General features: G+C 49.8%; 1 protein-coding gene across 1 annotated transcript in view; it reads right to left on the bottom strand.

Moving 5' to 3' along the window:
- Positions 1-19,095, bottom strand: part of NACC2 (NACC family member 2) — a 54,509-nt gene extending 35,414 nt beyond the window's left edge. Inside the window, exon 1 of the mRNA XM_036393952.2 lies at positions 18,942-19,095. The gene's annotated coding sequence lies outside the window, so the exon portion shown is untranslated. The remainder of the gene's footprint in view (positions 1-18,941) is intronic.
- Positions 19,096-20,459: the final 1,364 nt, after the last annotated feature.

The following is a 20,459-nucleotide window of genomic DNA, read 5'->3' as shown; positions in this document are numbered from 1 at the left end:
CCAGGCTACACCCCAGCTCCTTGGGATCATCTGAGCCATGGCTAATGAACTTTTCCACAGGTACCACCTTTTCCCACTGCAGCATCCTCAGCCCCAGTGTGTCCCATTCCCTGCCTGAGTGCAACACATCTCCCAAAACGCATTAAAAAATGAACAGGGTTCATTTTTAGTTGTCAGGTTTGTGTATCTCAGCTGTCCCCAGAGCCAGCCTGACCTTGATCCCTGCTGAGCTGCCCCACCTGGGCTGCAGGGATGTGTCCAGTGAAACCCAGGGAGCTTTTCCTGCCTGTCCCCTCCTGTCAAATCACCTCCAGGGCCTCCAAAGAGCACCAGGGTGGGAGCATGGGCTCAAATCTCGATGGAAGAGGGCACAGCCCAGCAGCCTGATCCACTGGAAGGTTCCCTGCCCTTGGAACAGGGATGGAACAAGACAGCTTTAAGGTCTCTTCCAAACCAAACCAAATTCCATGGTTTTAGAATGCTCAGCCAGTTCAAGCCAAGCTTTGCCTGGTGCTGGTTTGAGCTGGACTTGTTCTGCCCCTCTCCAGCCCCATTCCTCCCTGGAGATGGATGCTGCTTTCCTGGGGACTGCTGCTTCAGGATCCATCCCAGCCAGAGCTGAGGATTTTAAGGACAAATCATCATCTCCTGGAACAGCACCTCTCTGCATTGCTGTGAGAGAAACAAACAGCAAAAAGCCCAGAGTTTGGCTCCTTTTCCTCCTTCCTACATCTTTTGGTGAGAATCGAAGCAGTCTCTGGAGGCTGCAAATCTGGATCTGGAGAACTCACACAGAAATAGGCACAGCAGGGAGGGACCAGGACATGTCCATGTTTAACCTGCACACCTCCATCCCACAGAACTCATGGATCCTGAGCACCCCTGGGAACATGGTGGTCTCACCCCATGACCTGCCCCTTGGAGGAAAACCCTCCCTTGGTTTTGCATGAAATGCGAAATTGCATTTTTCCCTGTGTTGCAGAGAGCAGCCAAGCTCCTTTTTCCCCAGTGAAATTCTGCAGCAAGTGCAGATCCCAAAGGCAACGTTCTGCCCAAACCAGAGGATAATGGAGCACAATAATTCCAGGAGAAACAAACTTAGTCTGAGACCTCTCTGCACCGAGAAGGATCTCAAACAGCAACGAGCTCTTTGCTCTCTCTCCACGCTGAAAAAGGCTCTGGGAAGGAAACCAAACAGAGCAGGTCAGACTTGCTGGGAGTTTCTGGCATCCACCTGCTCTGTGCCTGCTCCCTGCGTGCCCTGAAGGAGTTAACAGCTCCTGGGGGATGTAACAGGAGCTGGAGTCAGTCACCCAGGCATAGCTGCCTATGAATGAAGTTGCCTTGGAGATGCAGCCAAAAGCAATGACCAGATATTAACTTTTCACCACGGGCTGCCAAGGCAGGCAGGACTTGTGAAACCAGCAGGACACAGCTCCCAGCCAGGCTGGAACATCCGGAGGCAACGCGAGGGACCCCTGATCCCCCCCAGAGGAGCAAAACTTTGTGTCTTTGCTCAAGGAACAGGAGGAATTTCCCCTTGCAAAGCCAGGCTGGCAAGAAAACCCAGCTCTGGGACCTTCTGGAATGGGCAATTAATGGCCATAAGCAGGATGATGCCTTCCCTTGGTTTAATTTTAAAGCTGATATTAAAGATAGCAGCTCATTGCTATTAAAGATACCAAGCTCCTTAATTCTTTCTGTAATCAGCTTCATAAGCAGAAAAAGCAGCACGGGCACCTTACCCAATGCAGCTGAAATGAGACATCATGAAACAAAACCATGAAGAAGGAGCTCAGAGGCTGGGCTGGTGCAGGATCACACACCTGCCTGAGCCAGCACTTCCTCTGCACTCCCAAGGACAGGGGTGGAGGTGGGTGAGCAGCAAGGAGAGGCTGCTCTGCCTCCCAGGGCAGCCACACAGAGGGAAACTCAACTTTAACTTTCTCAATCTCGGCTCAGAGCTCCCTTTTGTGCCCCATGAAGGTGCTCAGCCGCTTCCCAAGGGGACCATGTGGGGAGGACAGGGGTGACCAAAAAGGTGGCAGCAGGCAGCACCGGGAGGAAGAGCATCCACTCAATTCCAGGGGTGAAACCACCTCACCTGCACCTCTCCTCCCTCCAGCCTCACTGAGCCAAGGAAAAAAACACCTTTCAACCACCACCAGGCTCGTTCTGCATGAGATAAATCAGAGCAGCACACTCCAGCCTGCCCTGGGGAACACACAGCACCAATGGACATTCCTCAAAAGCCCTGATTTCAACCCAAAACCCAGCCCCTGCAGGGGATGGTGCTCTCCAGGCCCTGTGTGAGCTGCACTGTGTCTCACACAGGGCCTGGCTTGGACACCAAGCCCAGCCCCACCAGCAGCACCAGCAGGGATGAACGGGTGGTGAAGCCACACCTGGGGCTGTCAGGGACATCACAGATCCACAAAGATGAAATAAAATGGACATCTTCCCATCAGAGCAAACACTTCCTTCCCATCCACACGCCAGCCCCTTGATATTTTTTCCCTGAAGGAAAAACAGAAGATGCTTTCCATAAGCAGACGATTTCAGCAGCTAATTTTACCATCACTTATGGTCGACTTTATGACTAAGATTTCATGCTGACTATATTAATCCTGTCAAATTTCAGAGTGAGAGAGAAATGATACTGTATATTTTATGGCTGCAATAACTTCTAAGCCATTAGACATGCATGCTGACATGAAAGTAATCAAATTGATTTTTTCCTATTACAATGAAGAACTTTGTATGAGCAAATAGTCTTTCTGGCACAGGAATGAAACTCCAAGAAGCCTGTGCTCACTCAGGAAATTAGGAAATTGCCACGAGCCATCGTTCAGAAATGTGAGTTTTCTGCTTACTCACATTTTATTGTCACCAAAGCTGAAAGGGACACGTTAGCCAACCAAAGGATCGACAAAAGCCAACGCCAGGGATAATCAGAGGGGTTTGAAGCCCTGTTAAATACTGCAGAAGCTGCAGTTAAATGCTTTCCCAGCATTAAAGGCTCCCCTGTGCCTTTTTTAACCTCATCAGACGCGTTTTTTCCCCCCACAGCCCACTGGCCACTCCTGCAGGTGTTGGGTGTGCAAGGCAGAATGGACCAGGGTAAGTTGCTCAGAGGGTTTTTGGCAAGTCCAGGAGCCCTGAAAGTGTAAATGGATATCCCACAGCCAATGAGAAAGCCAGGGGGCCAGAAGGTCAACTGAAATGATTTTTAAATGCAAATAGGCCTTTAATTGTAAATTCCACTTGCTTGGTGCTTCGTTGAGCGTTTCAACACCAACTCATCTCTGCAGTTCAGCTTTGCCAGCCTAAAATTCCAATTTAAAACCCCGAAATTCCAATTTAAAACCCCTTAATCCACCCTGTGTGCCAAGCTCTAGAGAAAGCGAGGTCACAGCAGCAGACAAGTGGCAGGGCAGAGGTGCCCTGTGTGGACAGGGGCACACCTGGGCAGGGCAGGGGCTCTGCAAGCCAGGCCTTGCAGGGATGGGCCAACAGGGCACACCTGCCAGCTGAAAAACCCTGTGGAAACCTGCCTGCTTCCCCTGCTGCGTGAGAACACGCTGGGTGTGAGAGGACAAGATCAGAGAGGCTCAACATCTCCAAAGACTCAGCAACCAGAAGCAATTAAGGGCAGATAACACAAATAATGCAAGAGACTCACCTGACACCCTGCGGGCACGGCCATGGTTCCTCTGCAGCCAGTAAAGTGCAAGGTTTTCTTTCAGTTTTTGGTTTTGTTTTTTTTTTGTGGAATATTGGTATCAATCATTAAATAATGTCAGATCTTTCAGACCAAGCAATGCTAAAGCTATCTGAATGCTCAAAGAGATAGGGGTGTATATAAATATATATATACACACATATATGTATCTATGTCTTGGGTTAGCAAAATCATTACAGTTTTAACATGGATTTAGTTGCAAATTAAAATGCTTTGATGGCTCTCGATCAATAACATTTATTTTTGGTTAAGTTTTCTTTTGGTATTTTTTTAAGCAAAAAGGAATTTAGAAATACAAAACCATAAAACCACAACTACATGGATCGCCTCAACCAAGACTTGCAAAACACCAATTTTAGTGAATTCCAATTTCAGTGAATTCCAGTTTCAGTGAATTCCTTTTCCTTCCACACCAGACATTTGTAAAATCACCAGAGCTGCCGTGGACAGGGAACCTTCCACTAGACCAGGTTGTTCCACCCAACATGGCCTTAAAGAAAAACAAAGTTGGGTGTTTTGCTGTTGTCTTGGGGCATGTTATTGTTTGGGGTTTGGGTTTTTTTTAAGTTACAATGCGAACAAGCATAAGTTAGCAGTAAGTTATACAAGTGAAGCTCTCCCAACAAAACCCAATCCAAGGCTCACCCCAGCACACCATTAACCAGCACCAACCCAAGGTCCTCCTGCTGCCCCTGAGGTTCAGGAGGACCCCAGAACCTTCCAGAACAAGCCTGGTCCATCCTGACTCGGGATGTGGTGCCCAGAGGAGGGGGAGCAGTGAGCCACCAGCCCTCCACCACGCTCACCTGAACCCCCAGCAGGAGCCAGCAAATCCTTCCAGCCCAACCCCAACAAGATCCTGCTTCAAAGTTCTTCCCCAAACCCCGAGTGCTGCAAAGGTAGAGCCTCCCAGGAGAGGCAGGGAACAATATCCATGAGTTTCTCATGACCTTACGGAGATTGCCATGACAACACCGCTGCCACCCTCCAAACATGGATATATTCATTTGCACTGGTGTGATTGAGAATAATTAGAGTGAGATTCCCTGAGCCAGGGAGTCACAGCTCTGGCAGCAGAGCCCAAGTTTCAAGGGAAGCAGCCTCAAATTTAAATGTAAAAAAGAAAACCGACAACACTCCTCGGAGCCGCGTGACCTAATTCATTATAAAGAATGTCAGTTAGCAAACCTTTTAAATAAAACATTAAGCTAGAGGTAATTTGAAGCCTTGTGGATTTTGTTTTACTCAATTATTTTCTAATGCTTCAACTTCAAGAATAAATATGCAGGAATCAAAAAAAAAAAAGAAAAAAAAAAGGAATACTAAGGGTTTCATTTAATTCTTTTTTCAAAAGAAATGAAGACATTCATACTAAACCAAAATACCCTCAACCAAGCTGGATTTTTAATTAAAACTTTTATGTCCTACAAGATTCTTCAAGGTTATAATATCTGCTCCCACATCATGAGGCAGCATCACGCTCACACAAGGGCAAGCCCAACATCCACGTTAGAACAACCTGTGCTATGCATTGCTATACCTTATTTCCAGGACATCCACTCACAAATTAAACCAGGCTGGAATGCTATTTCTTCCCTGCCCCATAATTTCCATAACCACTTGCAATTTTCACTCTGTTGGGAAGGGTTTCCCTGCAGCAGGCTGAGGCAGGGGATGATCACACTGGCCTCTGCTTTGGTTTTATTAATGCCTGGTGGGAAGAGCAGGGCTGGAGTGAGGCAGGTGGGGATGGAAAACCTGCAGAAGGGCAGCAGAGGGTAAAAGGCACTGCTGGTGATCACAGCTTAAAATGAGGTTAATTGGGAAAAGGGGGGAAACAAAGGGAATCACAGAATCCTGGAGGAGTTGGGTTGGAAGTGACATCAAAGCCCATCCAGTGCCACCCCTGCCATGGCAGGGACACCTTCCACTGTCCCAGGCTGCTCCAAGCCCTGTCCAGCCTGGTCTTGGGCACTGCCAGGGATCCAGGGGCAGCCACAGCTTCTCCTGGAAGAACAGAAGTTCTCCTGTGATGAACAGGAGCAGTTCTCCTGTGATGAACACTACAAATGCTCTTCTAAGAAATACAACAAACCAAAAAACAAAAATAGTCATAAAGAGTCATCCTTTGAAGGAAAAAAAAGAAAAAGTTTAGAGTTAAATATTTGATTTGATTTTGGCAGCATCACCCTTTTCCAGAGGCTACCAGAAAGAGATTTGCAGGAATGTGCTTAACACTGCTCTGCTACAAGTCCATGCTACAAAACATTACGGAAACAAAGAAACCCAGAAGATAAAAAGATTCCTTTCCGCCACACTGTTCAGAATAAAACACCTCCCTACTTTGATTCAGCCTTCCTTGCAGTGTTTAAAAAATAAAAAGTCAGCTTTTGCCTGTAATTCGCCCAGTGGGTCCAGCAGGGATCCCCAGCAGTTCCCATCCTGAGCCCAGGAGATGCCACGGGAGCAGAGCCAGCTCATGTAACCCCTCACTGCCCTGATTTCTCAGGTCACAACCACACCCTGGGGCCACTTTCGGGGTGTTAAAAGTTCTCCGTGTCACGGAAATAAAGGATTTGGTGTTGGTGGAAGGTGTGAAGGGCGGAATTCACATGGCACATCCCACCCGCCCCAGGGCGCCCCAGCCCCCTGCACCCAGGGCTCCTTTTCAAGGCAGAAAACTCCGGATAAATCCATTTCTCTGCAGCAGGGAATAAACAAGGATTAGAATTCACCCGTTCATAACAGGGAAACCCTGCAGCTAGAGGTGGAGTCAGGCAGGGCTGGAACATCCAGCCTAAGTTGCTTGACGAATGCTAACTATGACTTCCAGCTTATTTATCTAATTTGGCTTGATTTTTAAATATTGAGTTATCTAACCAGACACAAAAAGAGAGCCTGAAAATTTCCTGGGTTAGTGAAAACTCTCCCTGCTGCTTTAATTCAATATACATGTCTGAATATTACTGACTTTTCTCAATCACATTTGTATTGAGAAATCAGGAGCTCGTTTTCTCAAAATGGTGTTAAGTGCCTGGAAAACGGGGTTCTACAGCAAAAGAGCCTCTCCAAAGCTGACTGAATGCACAGCTTACACGTATTTTAGTCATTTACAATATTTATCAGGCTCTATTTTTGTCAATCAATCCATAAGAAGAGCAGAACAGCCAATACCTATAAAACAATCAGCTCCATTTCAGCACAATCCGATTTCTGTGTGAGAAAGGGGCAGCTCTGAACTGATACAGCCAGTTTGTAATACACACACACACACAAAAAAAATACATACAGCAGGGATGAAGTCAGTGGCAAAATCCTCAATGGCTTCAGCTGGGCCAGGATCACCTCCAGGAACGTGCTGGTGCTTGGAGAAACAGCAGGGAGGTGCCAAGGCTGGGAAAAGGAGGCTCAGGGAAGATTTCAGTGCTCCCAACAACTCCTGACAGGAGGGGACAGGCAGGGTGTCGGGCTCTGCTGCCAGGGAACAGGGTCAGGAGAGAGGGAACAGCCTCCAGCTGTGCCAGGGGAGGCCCAGCTTGGACAGCAGCAGGAATTTCCCCATGGAAAGGGTGGCCAGGCACTGCCCAGGGAGTGCCCAGGGAAGGCCTGGATGTGGCACTCAGTGCTCCAGGATGGGCCTGATGATTGATTCTTTTCAAATGATTTAATGATTGCTACTTTTGATCAGTGGGATCAATGATCCCAGAGGTTTTTTCCAGCCTCAGTGACCCCGTGAAGGCTGCATGGGGCACGACCACCCATCCCATCCCCACTGGATGGGTCCAACCCCATCCAGGGTGGTCTGACTGGTCCCAGTGGCCCAGAGGCTGACACAGGTGGCACTGGGCACCTGGGGAGTCTGTCCCTGTGGGATCCATCCCAGGCCTGTTCCTTGGAGCTGCTGCTGGTGCCCAGGCTGGTGCTGAGCATCCCCACCCCAGGAACACGAGGCCCCGCCACGGAATTCCAGAGAGCACCACACAGCTGAGCACACCAGCGCCTGTCATCACCATCAGGGGGATTGGAAACAAAGATCCAAGCACAAAAACCCTGCCTGACCATCCCTGAACCCACGAGGTACCACTCACTCCCCCCAGCCCCAGCCTGCTTTTAAAATTCAGCCTTTATCAGCTTGAGTTGAGCAAATCCAGTCAAAAGGCAGAAACGGATTGTGCTAGTAAGCAGAAAAACTGTTACATCTTCTGAATGTAATTTTGCCAAAAGCCTCTGCACAATTTTTTTTGTCACGCTTTGCATTATGAAGGAAATTTCTTTTTAGAAGAACAGGAGAATGATTTGCATAATATTCTTTGCAAGTTAATATCAGCCTCTGATAATGATCTCTGCATAATGCAAAAACGTTTGAGAAGACTGTTACAACACTAAGTAATCATATTTTAAATTATGTTTCCCTTTATAGAAAGGTGTTGCAAAAACACACAGACATGAAATCTGTCTGTTGAAGTCCCAAGAACCACCTGACCATCTTCCCACTATTCTACTGTTACAGATTGCAACACTGCCTTTCAAAATCTTACAAAACAAATTACACTGCAACAGTCTGGCTTCACAGAAGGCAGAGCTTTTTCCTGTGCTGCTGCTCCAGCACATTACATTTCACAAGAGCCTCTGATGTGCTGCAGGGGTTAAGCAAGGGCCCAGAAATGAAGCTGTAACACCATCAGATGCGGCTGCTCAGGTGGATTGTCCCCTCTCACAGTGCCACCAGCAGAGGTGGCAGTACCAGGGCATGCCCTGCCTGCCAGCAGATGGGTAACTCCTGCTTTGGCCCAGCTGCCATTCAGACTGTGACACCCCACAGGGGTCCCTTCCAGCAGGGAGGGGTCTCCCCAAAATCCCTGCGAGGGATCTCTGCTCACCCCATCACTCATGGCTAACCAGGCCAGGAACCAGACATCAAAGCAGAGGTGCTGGAGGAAGCCATTTGTACAACTCTGCTGGGCAGCATCCTGCTGGATGTGGGTGATTTCCCTCCAAAGGGGGATGTGGGTGGGCAGCTAATGCACTTGGATATTAAATACTTAATATGTCACTGAGGCTTAACAGCCACAGGCAAGTGGTTAAAACCTGAGCCAAGCTTCCCTGAACTGCCAGGAACAGAGGGAGGCTCCTGAGACAGGAGGAGGTGGAATCAGGAGTGGGATGAGGACTTTGGGACCGAACATACAAATGATGCAGCTCAGGTCTGGGGTGGGCAGTGCTCCCAAGGGCAGTGCCAGCAGCAGAGAGTGTCCCAGAGAGCCACTGTGCCCATGGCAGCCTCAGGAGCACAGTGGGCAGCACGTACAGTCAGTGCCACCCACGCCCGTCACACACACAACAGGGCATCATTCAGCCTCTGCAGTGGGTGGTTCTTGTCCCACCTACAAAACCAAGACTAAAATTCAAATACCAGATCTGAGCAGCCAAGGCAAGGAGGAAAAAAAACCTCTGGGATGTCAGTCTGGGCTCGCTGAGGCAGCTCAAGCACTGCCCTGGCTATGAAACCATCCCAGAGCCATGAGACCATTCCTGCCCTCAAGAACTTTGGGTAACTTGGAGAGTTTGTCCAACCACATGGACATGAGAACAATCCTTCACCCCATCCATCTCCCCTTTTCATACCTTTTCAAACAAGCTCCAAGCAGCTCCTGGCTACACCTCACGCCAGGCTCCCTCAGATGGGTTTGCAAGCATTGGGAGGTTGGTTGGGTTTTTCTCCAAAAGCTGCCAGCAAATCTCTCCCTTTTTCCCCCAGACTGACATATCCATCCATAGAGGTGGGTGCTACCACCAGACACAACTCCTAAGCTCCCAACCCACCTGCTGTCACCTGGACAGCCATCACCTGGACAGCAGGAGGGAAAACTCCTCCCAGCAAAACACCAGAGCTCCTGGCACACGTGCACTGGGGCGGGCACAGGGTGTGGGAACCGCCTGCACCAAATATTTCCATTGCTAATGCTGCACCCCGGGTCTCACACAACATTCCTGAGGCACCCAGGAGAGGTCAGGAGCAGGCTGCAGGGCAGGGAGGGGACAGCAAAGCAGCCAAACAGCACCAATCCCTCAGGCACAGCCAGGGGAGGCTGCAGGAGCATCCGGCATCACTTGTGATGCTTCATAAATACACTGCAATTGAACTTCCAGGATTTTTGGGGCAAAAACCACTTGGGAGGTGTGAAAAAGAAGCAAGAAATCATGACTGTCACTCTATAGGACCTCACAGAAGAGTGGTAAAAGCCACTGGAATATTTTTGTTTAAAATCGCTCACAACACTTTGCACTGTGGACATCACCAGTGTGCCACTGTGCTTCTCTGGGTTTCCAGGATGGTCAAGCAAAAAAATTCAGCTCAGTGCTCTGCCAAGCTGTGCTGGGGTGACAGCCTGGACCAGACACACACAGGCTGCAGCTTCTCCTGGTTTCTCCACCCCCTCCAAGTTGTGCTGCCCTCCTGCCCCCCTGCAAAGAGTTAAGTCCTCCCTCCTGCATCATTTCTCCTGCCAAATGCAGATTAGTCAGCAACTACTGCAGGATACACCTCTCCTAAGGCACTCATGAACAAAGCAACAGCCAGCTTGGGACCTTAAAGGGAAGGTAAATGAGGAAACTTCCTAAACTTGATTGCAAAAATATTCATGAAGGTACCCCGTGGCTCAGGTACCTCCAGCTGCTCTGCTGAAGCTCCCACTGGCTCCCAAGGGACTGCAGAGGTGGGATGGACACTAAATCAAGTGCTGCAAGCTGGAATTAGAATCCACCAGAGCATCTGAAAACCACCCAGAGCCAAACCCCCAGCCCTCACTGCCTGACCCCAGAACAAACCTTGGGATGGAGGCTCCCACTGCCCAGCCAAAGCCCTGCAAGGACCCTGGGCTCCATCTACATTTTTACACTTGCACAAAGAAACCAAACACCCAGCAGTCATCTGAAAGGCCAGTTATTAGATCACTTGAAATGAGCTGAAATGAAAATCCCACAGGTTTTATTGGACTACTGAGATATTGATTCTGGTGTGCTTCTCACTCAGCCTGCAGCACAGAAATTCACCCTGCTAGAAATCCCACCTGTGTGCTGGGCCAGAAAATGCACTGGGAATGTTCAGGGCTGCTTTTCCTTGCTCCCTTTTCCCGAGCCTGGAACTTTCCCTTCCCGTAAGGGAAAGTCATTTAGCTTGACTGGCACAAATGCTGCTGGTTTCACCCAAAGGCACAAACCACCCCCTGGGGTACCCCTGGTGCAGAATATACCCCCAGTTCATCTGACCAGCTGAGCTGGGACAAGGATGGCTCCCACTCTGGCAAGGCCTCCCCCAGCCCTGCCATTATTTGACAATTTTGGATCCCCATCCCCAATTCTCTCAGGTTATAAATTCACGCGATGCCTCGACAGCAAAACAACACCGCTATAAATTATTATATTTTTTCCTACCCACATAAAAAGGGAGCAAAACAATTAAAACCCAGGCTGTGCTGTGTGTGCAGAGGCACTGCAGAGCTCCAAGAAGCCCTTCCCCAGCCGGGGTGCCCAGTGCTGGTCCCTGTGATGAGGTGCCAGCAGCACGCTCTGTGCTGCACGGCTCACTGCCCACGGCATGAGCCAGCCCCAGGCCACTGCCAGCCCAGGGTTCTGCTGCTCTGTTCTCCCCAGCCCAGAGTTCTCCTGTTTTCCCCAGCCCAGAGTTCTCCTGTTCTCCCCAGCCCAGAATTCTCCTCCTCTCCCCAACCCAGAGTTCTGCTCTGTTCTCCCCAGCCCAGAGTTCTCCTGCTGGGAGGCAGCAGCTCTGCGGCTCGCATGGATCTGTGCAGCTTTTTGCTTTAAAAAAAAAAAAATAAAATCTCTAAATAAAAATTCATGCTTGCAGCATAAACACAAGCTGGGCTGGTACTCCACTCCTCCCTGGGCGGGATGTGCTCATCCCTTGAGCTGCAGCTCAGCCTGAGGTCCTGAGGTGCATCACTGCCTGGACAGCAGCACATCCACCCTCCCAAAAACCCCAAACCCTTCCCCATGCTGGCAAGGACAATGTTCTTCCCTAAAGGACCTGCCCTTCCCTAAAGATCCAAGGTCCCACAGGAGGTGTAAAGCTCTTGGGCTCTGGAGAAGGTGTCCAGGAGTGTGTAAGGCTGGGACTGACCAGCACAGAGTGTTCTGGAGCCTTGGAGGGGCTGAGCACAGCCCATGGCCCTGATGCAGCCATGGCACAGATCCTGGGAGCTGTGTGGTGAGTCAAGAAGTCCTGATGTTGGATTCACTGCACAGCCTGTGAATTAGTCAATCCTCCTCTTTCGCCTGGGGAGGGGGGCTGGTCCCAATTCAAATATTGTGTAAGCTGAAAAAGAGCCTCTTTAAAAAAAAAAAAAACCCAACCAAATTCGAACAGATAAAATGCAGAAATACTATTTTGGAGGAACTGGGGAAAGCTGAAGCAATAATGACAAACGATTCCTTGCTGCTCTCCCATTCCCTTCCTCCCAGGGCCTTAAAAAGGCCTCTCACCATCCTGCCCTGGCCCTGCTCACGTTACACTGGGATCAACCAAAGCAGAGTCTGGTGCTCGTGTCCTGCCCAAGGTCACCGTGACAGCCAGAGCCCAGCAGGAGCCCAGTCTGGAGCTTCTGGAGCTTCTGGAGCTTCCCAGGGCTCTGCCCCAGCCCCTGACCCCGGCATTCCCACATTCCCAGGCACGACCTGGGGGGAACACAGCACTGGGGAGTGATGGAGCAGCAGGGCTGGGTTTGGTTGGCTTCATTTCCACGGACACCATGCAGAAAGCCAAAGAAACCTTCCCAACTTCCCCTTGTCTCCAAGGCTTTTCTCTCTCCCTGCTTTTCTTCCCCCCAGTTCTTAAAATCCAATTATAGCACGACTCTCTCAGCAGGGGTCAGTGTGGAATAAGAATCGCCCGAGTTAATGGACATGAGACCAAGAAAGATTAATGCCTAAATGGTTTCAAAAGTTGTATGATGCCGATTTCATTAACATTTTAATTGTAATGTATCTTTTAAATCTTCTTTCACACTAATGGTTTTTATATGCTTCAAAAAAGAAAAAGAAAAAAAAAACTGCTGACAACAAAAATATCAACATACCAAAATTAACAGACGGAACTGAGTGCTGTAATGGGAACTGAATGAAATGCAGAAAACCATGTTAATGATGCATTAAGAGTAGAAACTGTGCTCAGACAAGAGTCAAAAATTCAGCCCTACACTTGCATGCCTTGACTTTGAACAGGGGCACCTTTCCCCAGGTACTCAGCACAACCTCATCTTGTGTCTTTCAGGGGGAAAAAAACCCAACCTGTCAAGCTACTTATGCTTAAATGTACATTTCATAATCACTTAGAAGTTGTATGAAAAAAAAACCCATAAAGCAACAACCCCAGAAGCTCTACCAAACGCAGAAGTTTATAACAAAAAAAAAAAAAAGCTGTCAATTAATCAGATTTTAGCAGGGTGACAGAGAGGAGCAGCAGGTTCAGGGGAGGAGGCTGCTGCTGTCCATCCCCTTCTCCATGGAATGGCACTGCTGTGGCTGTCACCACTCCCTGGGCTCTGGCACCTCAAGCACAGCAGAATTCCCAGACAGGAAAGATGCTGCTGCAACCGCCGTGCAAAATTTTATTTTACTTAATTAGAAGACAATTAAACCTAAGCAATAATGTTTCATTAAGCATGGGCATGTATTGATGATGTTAGCACGGATAAACGGAGGCACAGAAGGAGCAGATAATTGGGGAGCAGACAGATGAAGTTTTAAACAACTTTGGTTTGTAGAAATGAGTGAGAGATATGGTTCTGTCGCCTGCCCTGAGGCCAAGCTGCAGGGGAGATGCAAAAACCACAGCTTTCCTTCCCAGTCCATCAGAACTTCTTAGAAGAGAGAAAATCCAGTCTGAGGGATTCAAAGCCTCCTTATGCCCATTAGGAAATCATAATCCCCAGGTTTGCCATGAGGATGTGATTCCTGCCACAACAGAATAACCATCATCCTACTCAGGTTTAAACGTTTTAAGGTTCCTGCAGCTGGTGAGGTGCTGAGGGAGGTTTCCAGTGAAGGGGCACCTATGGAGAGAGGTTACTGCTGCTTGTGGGGATTTCATCCCACAGGATCTCAGCCATGGAAGGGTCTGTAATCCCACAGGGCAGCCAGGCTCATGCATCCCACTGGAATCCTCCCAGCAAGCCCCATCTGCCTCTTCCCTTGGAAATCAAATCCTTTTATCCACCTTCAAATGGATAAACCCTCACTCCCCATCTCCTTTGGGCACCGGGCCATTGCCTTCTGCACGGCACACCATGAGACACCAACCCTTTATTGATGTCTCACATTTCACCTCTGTGCAGCATAACCCCACAAAGCTCAGGAGGGCCAAAACATCATCATCACCCCTTTGCCCTGCCACCACTGCCCAGCCTCTCCTACAGCCTCCCTGCAAGCATTGATGTTCTCTCCTGTTTCCCTAATGCTTCCTATAATCCAAGTGTAAATGTTTGTCCTATGACAGGGAGAACTGGCATGTAAAACATGTCCCCCCACACAAAATGTATATATATATCCCAGGCTGCCATATGCTTCCCAGTGGGTACCACGGCAGGAATGCTGCGTGGAGCAGAGCCAGCGCTGGCAGGACCCTCCTGCCCCTCCACCTCAGCCCCACTGAGCCCCAGCTCCCTGCACAGGCTGTGCTGCTGAAATCCAGCCCCCAGAAAGCCCAGGATGAAAAACAGCTGGCTGCTGTCCCCCTGCCCATCCATCCAGAGGAGCCCTGATCATGCAGAGGAGCCCTGATCGCTGCCCAGAGGGACAAGAGGGATTTCCTAATGAAGGATGCACAGATCCTGCTCGTGGCTCCACAGCCCTGGGGATGACACCAGGGAGGAGGTGAGGGGTTTAATCTCGTCCCAGTGACTATATATGGTCACTGTGATGGAGCCACCTCCCCGTGCTCACGCTCTGCTGCCCTTGGCTCCTGGCACTGGGCTCCGCAGCAAACTGGCAGGGCCTGGGCACGGCGCCGGCGCGCCACAAGTCAGCAGACTCCCCACGTTCCTGTGCTCTCTCTCCCCTTTTCCCAATTTTTTTCTGGCTTGTAAAAAGTCTTTTATCAGTTAAAAACCAGAGAGAATGCGCAAATACTCAAGGAAAAAAAAAAAACAAACAAAACAAAAAACCCTAAGACATTTTAAGAGTGTTTTACAGAGAATTGTTGCACGGGGGACAAAAAAAAACAAAACAACAAGCTGTCAAGTTACTTATGCTTAAATGTACATTTCATAATCACTTAGATGTTTTATGGAAAAAAAATAAATTTAATCTTTTGGTGAAAAGTGTATCAATTTATTCAGCCCACATAGGCTGTTAGTGCTGGGTAGTTTGTGGCTGCAATTCCTGGCCCTACCCCCCATCCACCCACCTAGGGGAAAAAAACCTCACTGAAATACTTGTCTTCATAGGAAATGCAACACCAAAAAATGTACTTGACATGCAAAATTCTGTGAAAAGTCTGACGTGAGGACCTCTGAAAAGCCTGAGGCCAAACTGCGCCGGCTGCTCGCAGCCCCGGGAACACACAGAGCACAAAACCTGTGCCAAGGGCTATTTATCTTCATTTTATCCATTCAGCCAGGAGCTTTCAGGGGGTCTTGGGCACAGCCACCAAAGAACTGCTCTCATCACCATCATCCCAACAGCACCAGCATCCCCCATCCCTCCTGTCCAGCCCAGCCTGGATCCCTGGGATCCTGCCCAGGGCTGAAGCCCCAGCAGGGAGCAGGAGGAAGCTCCACACTCTGCCTCCATCCTCTGTCCCAGCAGTCTGATTTTTATTACCTCCGTCCCCATTTAGAAGTAACCACATGACAAAGCCGAGCGCAATCCTGCCCAGGGAGCTCGCCTGGGATTGCCTCTCCCTCCCCGGGAACACAGCATTTTAGCAAGTTTTCCCTTCACAGCAGAATTTGTGGCTACAAAGAATGTTAAGATTTAATCTTTTTTTTTTTTTTTCAGATGCCTGTTCTGCCTCCAAACATTTGCTCAAAAACAAGTTGAACTTAAAAAAAAAAAACCAAAAACCCCAACAAAAAATAAACCACTAATGAATCACAGTTCCTAGCAAATGAGCAATTGCAGTTGACACAATGAATTATGCCTGAAGCAAGCTGGGAAACATATTTTGCAAATGATCTCATCCACAGGCAAACCTGGCATGACACTTGATTTGCTAAAAAAGACACAAAGCCTGTCAAAATTCCTGTCACTCCGCAAATAAAGTCAGGTAGAGAAAACCAACAGCCTCACCCTCTTTTAAGCACGCTTCACCTATTTCTCAATTGCTCTACAGGCTTGATTTAATAAAATAAAAAAACCCCACATGCCCTCCTGTAGGTGTGCCCATCCCAGTGGGTGCTGAGGGCCATGGGATGTGCTGCCACTTCCCTGGATGAGGAAGAAATGGGCTGGGAAGCTGCTCTTTGGATGCCAAGCCCAGGCTCAGCTCGATTTGAAGCCTAATTGCAGCAAGATCCGATGCTCGATGCTCGCTCTGGCCATTAGGTATGGCAGGGAACTCACAATTCCCTTTAATTTCCTCCAGCTGCATGCCTGGGTTTTATTTCTTTCATTACATTCAAGCAAACTCAGGGGTTAGAAAAGAGAGGGGGGGAAAAGCCACTCAAGTGCAGCCCCCCCCTGCTCCTCACATCCCTGGAGCTGTCTCAGAGCAGTTCCCTTTGGCCCAGCACATCCCACCCTATTTCCCCACCTGAAAAGCTGCTGGCTCAGAAAACCTGGAAAAACTCAAAGCCATGGCTGAACCCTCCTTCTAACCCCATTTTGTCAGAGTATTTTTAAACACAGAGCAAAGCAGGAGCCGAGTCCCAGCACTCTTTCCCGGGTTGTTCCATGGTGTTTGTCCCCAGTCCCTGCCACCCCAGTGCCAGCAGAGCCACCTCTGACCCCATCCCTGCCCACCCCACAGCCCTCCAGGGACCAGGGGCTGTCCAACAAGACAGCCTGAAATAAATATTTCCATTCCAAGGTGAGCTGGGCTGTGTCCCCAGCCAGGAAGGCACAGTCTGGAGGTTCCTCCCAAGCCAGCCCTGATCTCCCCGGGTGGATCAGGCTCTGGCAGGAGCTCTGTTGGTGTTTCTCCCCTGGCCAGCAATGCTGCAAAGTGGCCTCGCTCCTCCTGACACCTCCAGCTGGGATCTGAGCCAAAGCCCAGCCCAGAGGGACTCACCTGGATGCTCCAGCCAGGCTCAAGTTCAAGGAGAAGGGAATTTTCTTTCCTGGACTTACAAGCAGTGAGGATGCTCCGTGCCCCCCCCGAGCACGGGGATGCTGCCCTGTCACTGGCACCAGCCAAAAGGAGCCAAAATCTGCCTCCAGTTCCAGCAGGCTCCCTCAGGAAAGCACAGTCATGGCTGGGGGAGCTAAAAGGCTTTTATATTGCCAGAGGGCTCCAAAAATATCACTTCCAAAGTGATCCAGCATCAGCACACGCATCCTGGCTAATGGCATCCATCTCTCAGAACAGAGGGGGGCTCTGGGAAAAGCTTGGGGAGCCCTGGACAACGTTTTGGGAGCACTGCCCTGCACAGCCACAGCCCAACCAACACACAGACCACATCTCTGGCCCCCGTGGGACCCCCTGCTCCTGCCCTGACGCCTGGCTTTACTCTGCTCTCTGTAATTCCAGCCGCCTTGGGAGGGGGTTTTTTTTTGACAAATTTTAAGTTTCAGAAATCCATCCCCACCCTGCTCTGTCCCAATACGACAGCTTTTACCCAGTGAAGCCTTAATTAAAAGGCCTCTGCAGGACGAAAATCCCCAAAACACAGCAGTTACAGCCACAGAAGGACATTTACTCTCAGGAGGGACAGGATGAGACCCCTGATTTTTTTTCTACTTGCCACTTACTTCAAATCCAAGCATTATCACCCCCATCATCCTCACCTTGGGGTCACAGCCTTACTGTCCTCAGCTGGGCAAGCCACAGCAAGTCAGCTGCTAAGGAACAGCTCAGCTTTGCTCTTTTTAGTTAAAAGCTTTCAGAATTTCAGAGCAGGCTGCGAATCTGGCAGGAGATTTGGGGGGGAGGCGTGCTGGGATGCTGCAGTTTGGAGCAGCCCCGCTCTCCCCAGGACCCCAGGGGCAGTGTCCCCGCGGAGCAGCAGTAGCAGCAGCAATCATCCCGGTTTGTTTACCGATCCCAGCTTCTCCTGCTGTTTAATATTTCAGCTGGAGAAGGTGAGCCGGCACGCCAGCCCCTCAATTACGCAGGGCGAGAGGCAAACACTTGGCAGGCAGCGAGCACATCAAGCTGCCCACAAGCTTCGCAAATGCCTCCGGAAAGGAGGAGGGGGGAGAGAGGGGAAGAAAGAAAAAAAAAAAAAAAAAAAAAAAAGGAATATTCAAATTAATGAGCCGGCGGGGTAATGGAGACTTGGCTGGAAGTGATCCTGCACTTCGCCGTCGGCCGGGCCGGCGGAGCAGCACGCGATGTACCGCTGGCTTTTCCTAGGGCAGGGAAGATGTTTGGAGAAGTCCTTGAGCGCTGTAACTACAGCAGGGCTGCGGCGGGCACGGAGCGCTCCCGGCCGAGCCCAACTCCCGCCCCGCTCCCCGCACCCCGGAGCGGCTCCAGCCCCCCGACAGAGGGGTCCCCCTGGGATGGGGGCACATCCCACCCGGCCAAGGGGACCCCCGTGAGCGCCCACGGCTCGGGGGTCCTTCCCCAAACCCCAATTTCGGGGTTCGGCCGGGTTTTGGATTTCAGTCTCTCCCGTTTCGCAGCGTTTCCCTCCCCTGGGAGCCAAAGTCCGAGCCTGCGCCTGCATTCACCCCTAACCCGCAGCCCCCGAGGGGGTTCCCGCACAGCCCAACCCCGCATTGCCGCAGGACCGCCAGGAACCCCCGAACCGCGCTTCCCACGGGGGTACCGGGGGCACAGCCCGGCCGGTCCCCCCTGCGCTGCCCTGCCCTGCCCTCCCCGCACCCCCGGCCGGGACCCCCGGGACCCGCGGGTGAGGGGCGCGATGTGCGCGTCCCCCAGCCCAGCCCAGCCCGGCACAGCCCGGCACAGCCCGCCCCGGGGGCCATGCGGGCTCGGCGCTGCCCCGGGCGCTGCCGGGGCCGGGCCGGGGCTGGGCCGGGGGTCGGGGCCGGGCCGGGGTCCCGGGGCTGCGCTCACCTGCGGGGCGCCGGCCCCCGAGGCTGCCCTGGGCCTGACGCGGCGGGGCCGGGCGGCGGCAGGAAGTGATTCCAGCCGCTCCTCACATGGACTTTCCCTGACCTCGCCCAGCAGCGCCGGCAGCCGCCGCACAGACCGGCCCGGCGGGACCGGCACCGGCAGCGGCTCCGCGCCAGGGCCGCCCGCGGGGCGGGGGCGGGCGGGGGGCGGCACCGGCCCGGGGGGACCCGCGGGAGGAGCCGCGGGGGGCGGGACCGGCGCGGACACCCCGAACCCCCCGGGCCCGCTCCCCCAGCCCCGGGCCCGGGAGGGGCGGGCACGGCCCGGAGCGGGGCGGGAACCGCGGGGCTCGGGCTGCTGCCTTCGGCTCCCCATGTGTTCTACTTTTATTTTATTTTATTTTATTTTATTTTATTTATTTTATTTTATTTATTTTATTTTATTTTATTTTATTTTATTTTATTCCATTTTATTCCATTTTATTCCATTTTATTTTATTCCATTTTAATATTATTTTATTTATTTTATTTTATTCTATTCTATTATTATTTTATTCTATGCTATTCTATTGTTATTTTATTTCTTATTTTTTATTTATTTTATTTTTTATTCATTTTATATGTTATTCTATTTTATTCTATTTTTTTTAATTTTATGCTTTATTTTTATTTTATTTTTTGTCTATTTTATTTGATTTTTATTTTAGTCTATTTTATTTTTATTTTATTTTATTCTCGCTTAATATTTAGTCTCATTTTAGCCCTTCTATTTTATATTATTTCTTTTTTGCTGTTTATATTTTTAATTTCCTTTTCCTCTTTCACTTTTTTAATTCCATTTATTTTGTCTGTTTATATTTTATTTATTTTTCTTTTTAATTAATTTCATTATTTCCTTCCTAATTTCCTTTTCATTTATTTTTTAACCTGATAATTTATTTTTCTTTTTTATTTTTCACTTCATTTAATCTCATTTCTGTTATTTATTTATTTATAATTACACTTATTACCTTAATTATTTCACTATATAATGAGCTTCCATCCCCAGTTTTGGTGTTTATCCCAGCCCAGATTGGATGTCACAGGGAGATGCCCTGTGCTGACCCACAGCTCCAGGGCTGCCCCTTTTCCACACCCTTGTCCTGCAGAAAAAGCCTTTCAAGCATCACAAAAAGCAGAGTAATCTGAGGTGGGACTGCTCGAGCCTTGTGGGCACATTTCCATTCCAAATTTCATCCTACAGCCTAAAAAATTAAAAAAGTCCTTTTGCTTTGTTGCCTCCCTAAGCCCAAAATATTAAAATCAGCAAATTTGCATGATGAAAGTGTGCAGCGTTGGCCCTATGTCTGCTAAAGGAATTTCAAAGGAGTAACAAAAAACCTCTTTAAAGCAGGAGCCTCTTGCTGTCTGCTTTGCATGCGAGATTATGTCAGAACTTCTTTGGATCTGGAAGTTTCTCTCCTCTCACACTCACCAACATTCATCATTTCGAGGCTGCCTCAAAATCTGCAGCAAAATA

The sequence above is a fragment of the Molothrus ater genome, chromosome 20 (assembly GCF_012460135.2).
Source record: "Molothrus ater isolate BHLD 08-10-18 breed brown headed cowbird chromosome 20, BPBGC_Mater_1.1, whole genome shotgun sequence".
NCBI lineage: Eukaryota > Metazoa > Chordata > Aves > Passeriformes > Icteridae > Molothrus > Molothrus ater.
The sequence above is the reverse complement of the archived record's forward strand: the minus strand, read 5'-3'. Positions and strand labels throughout refer to the sequence as shown.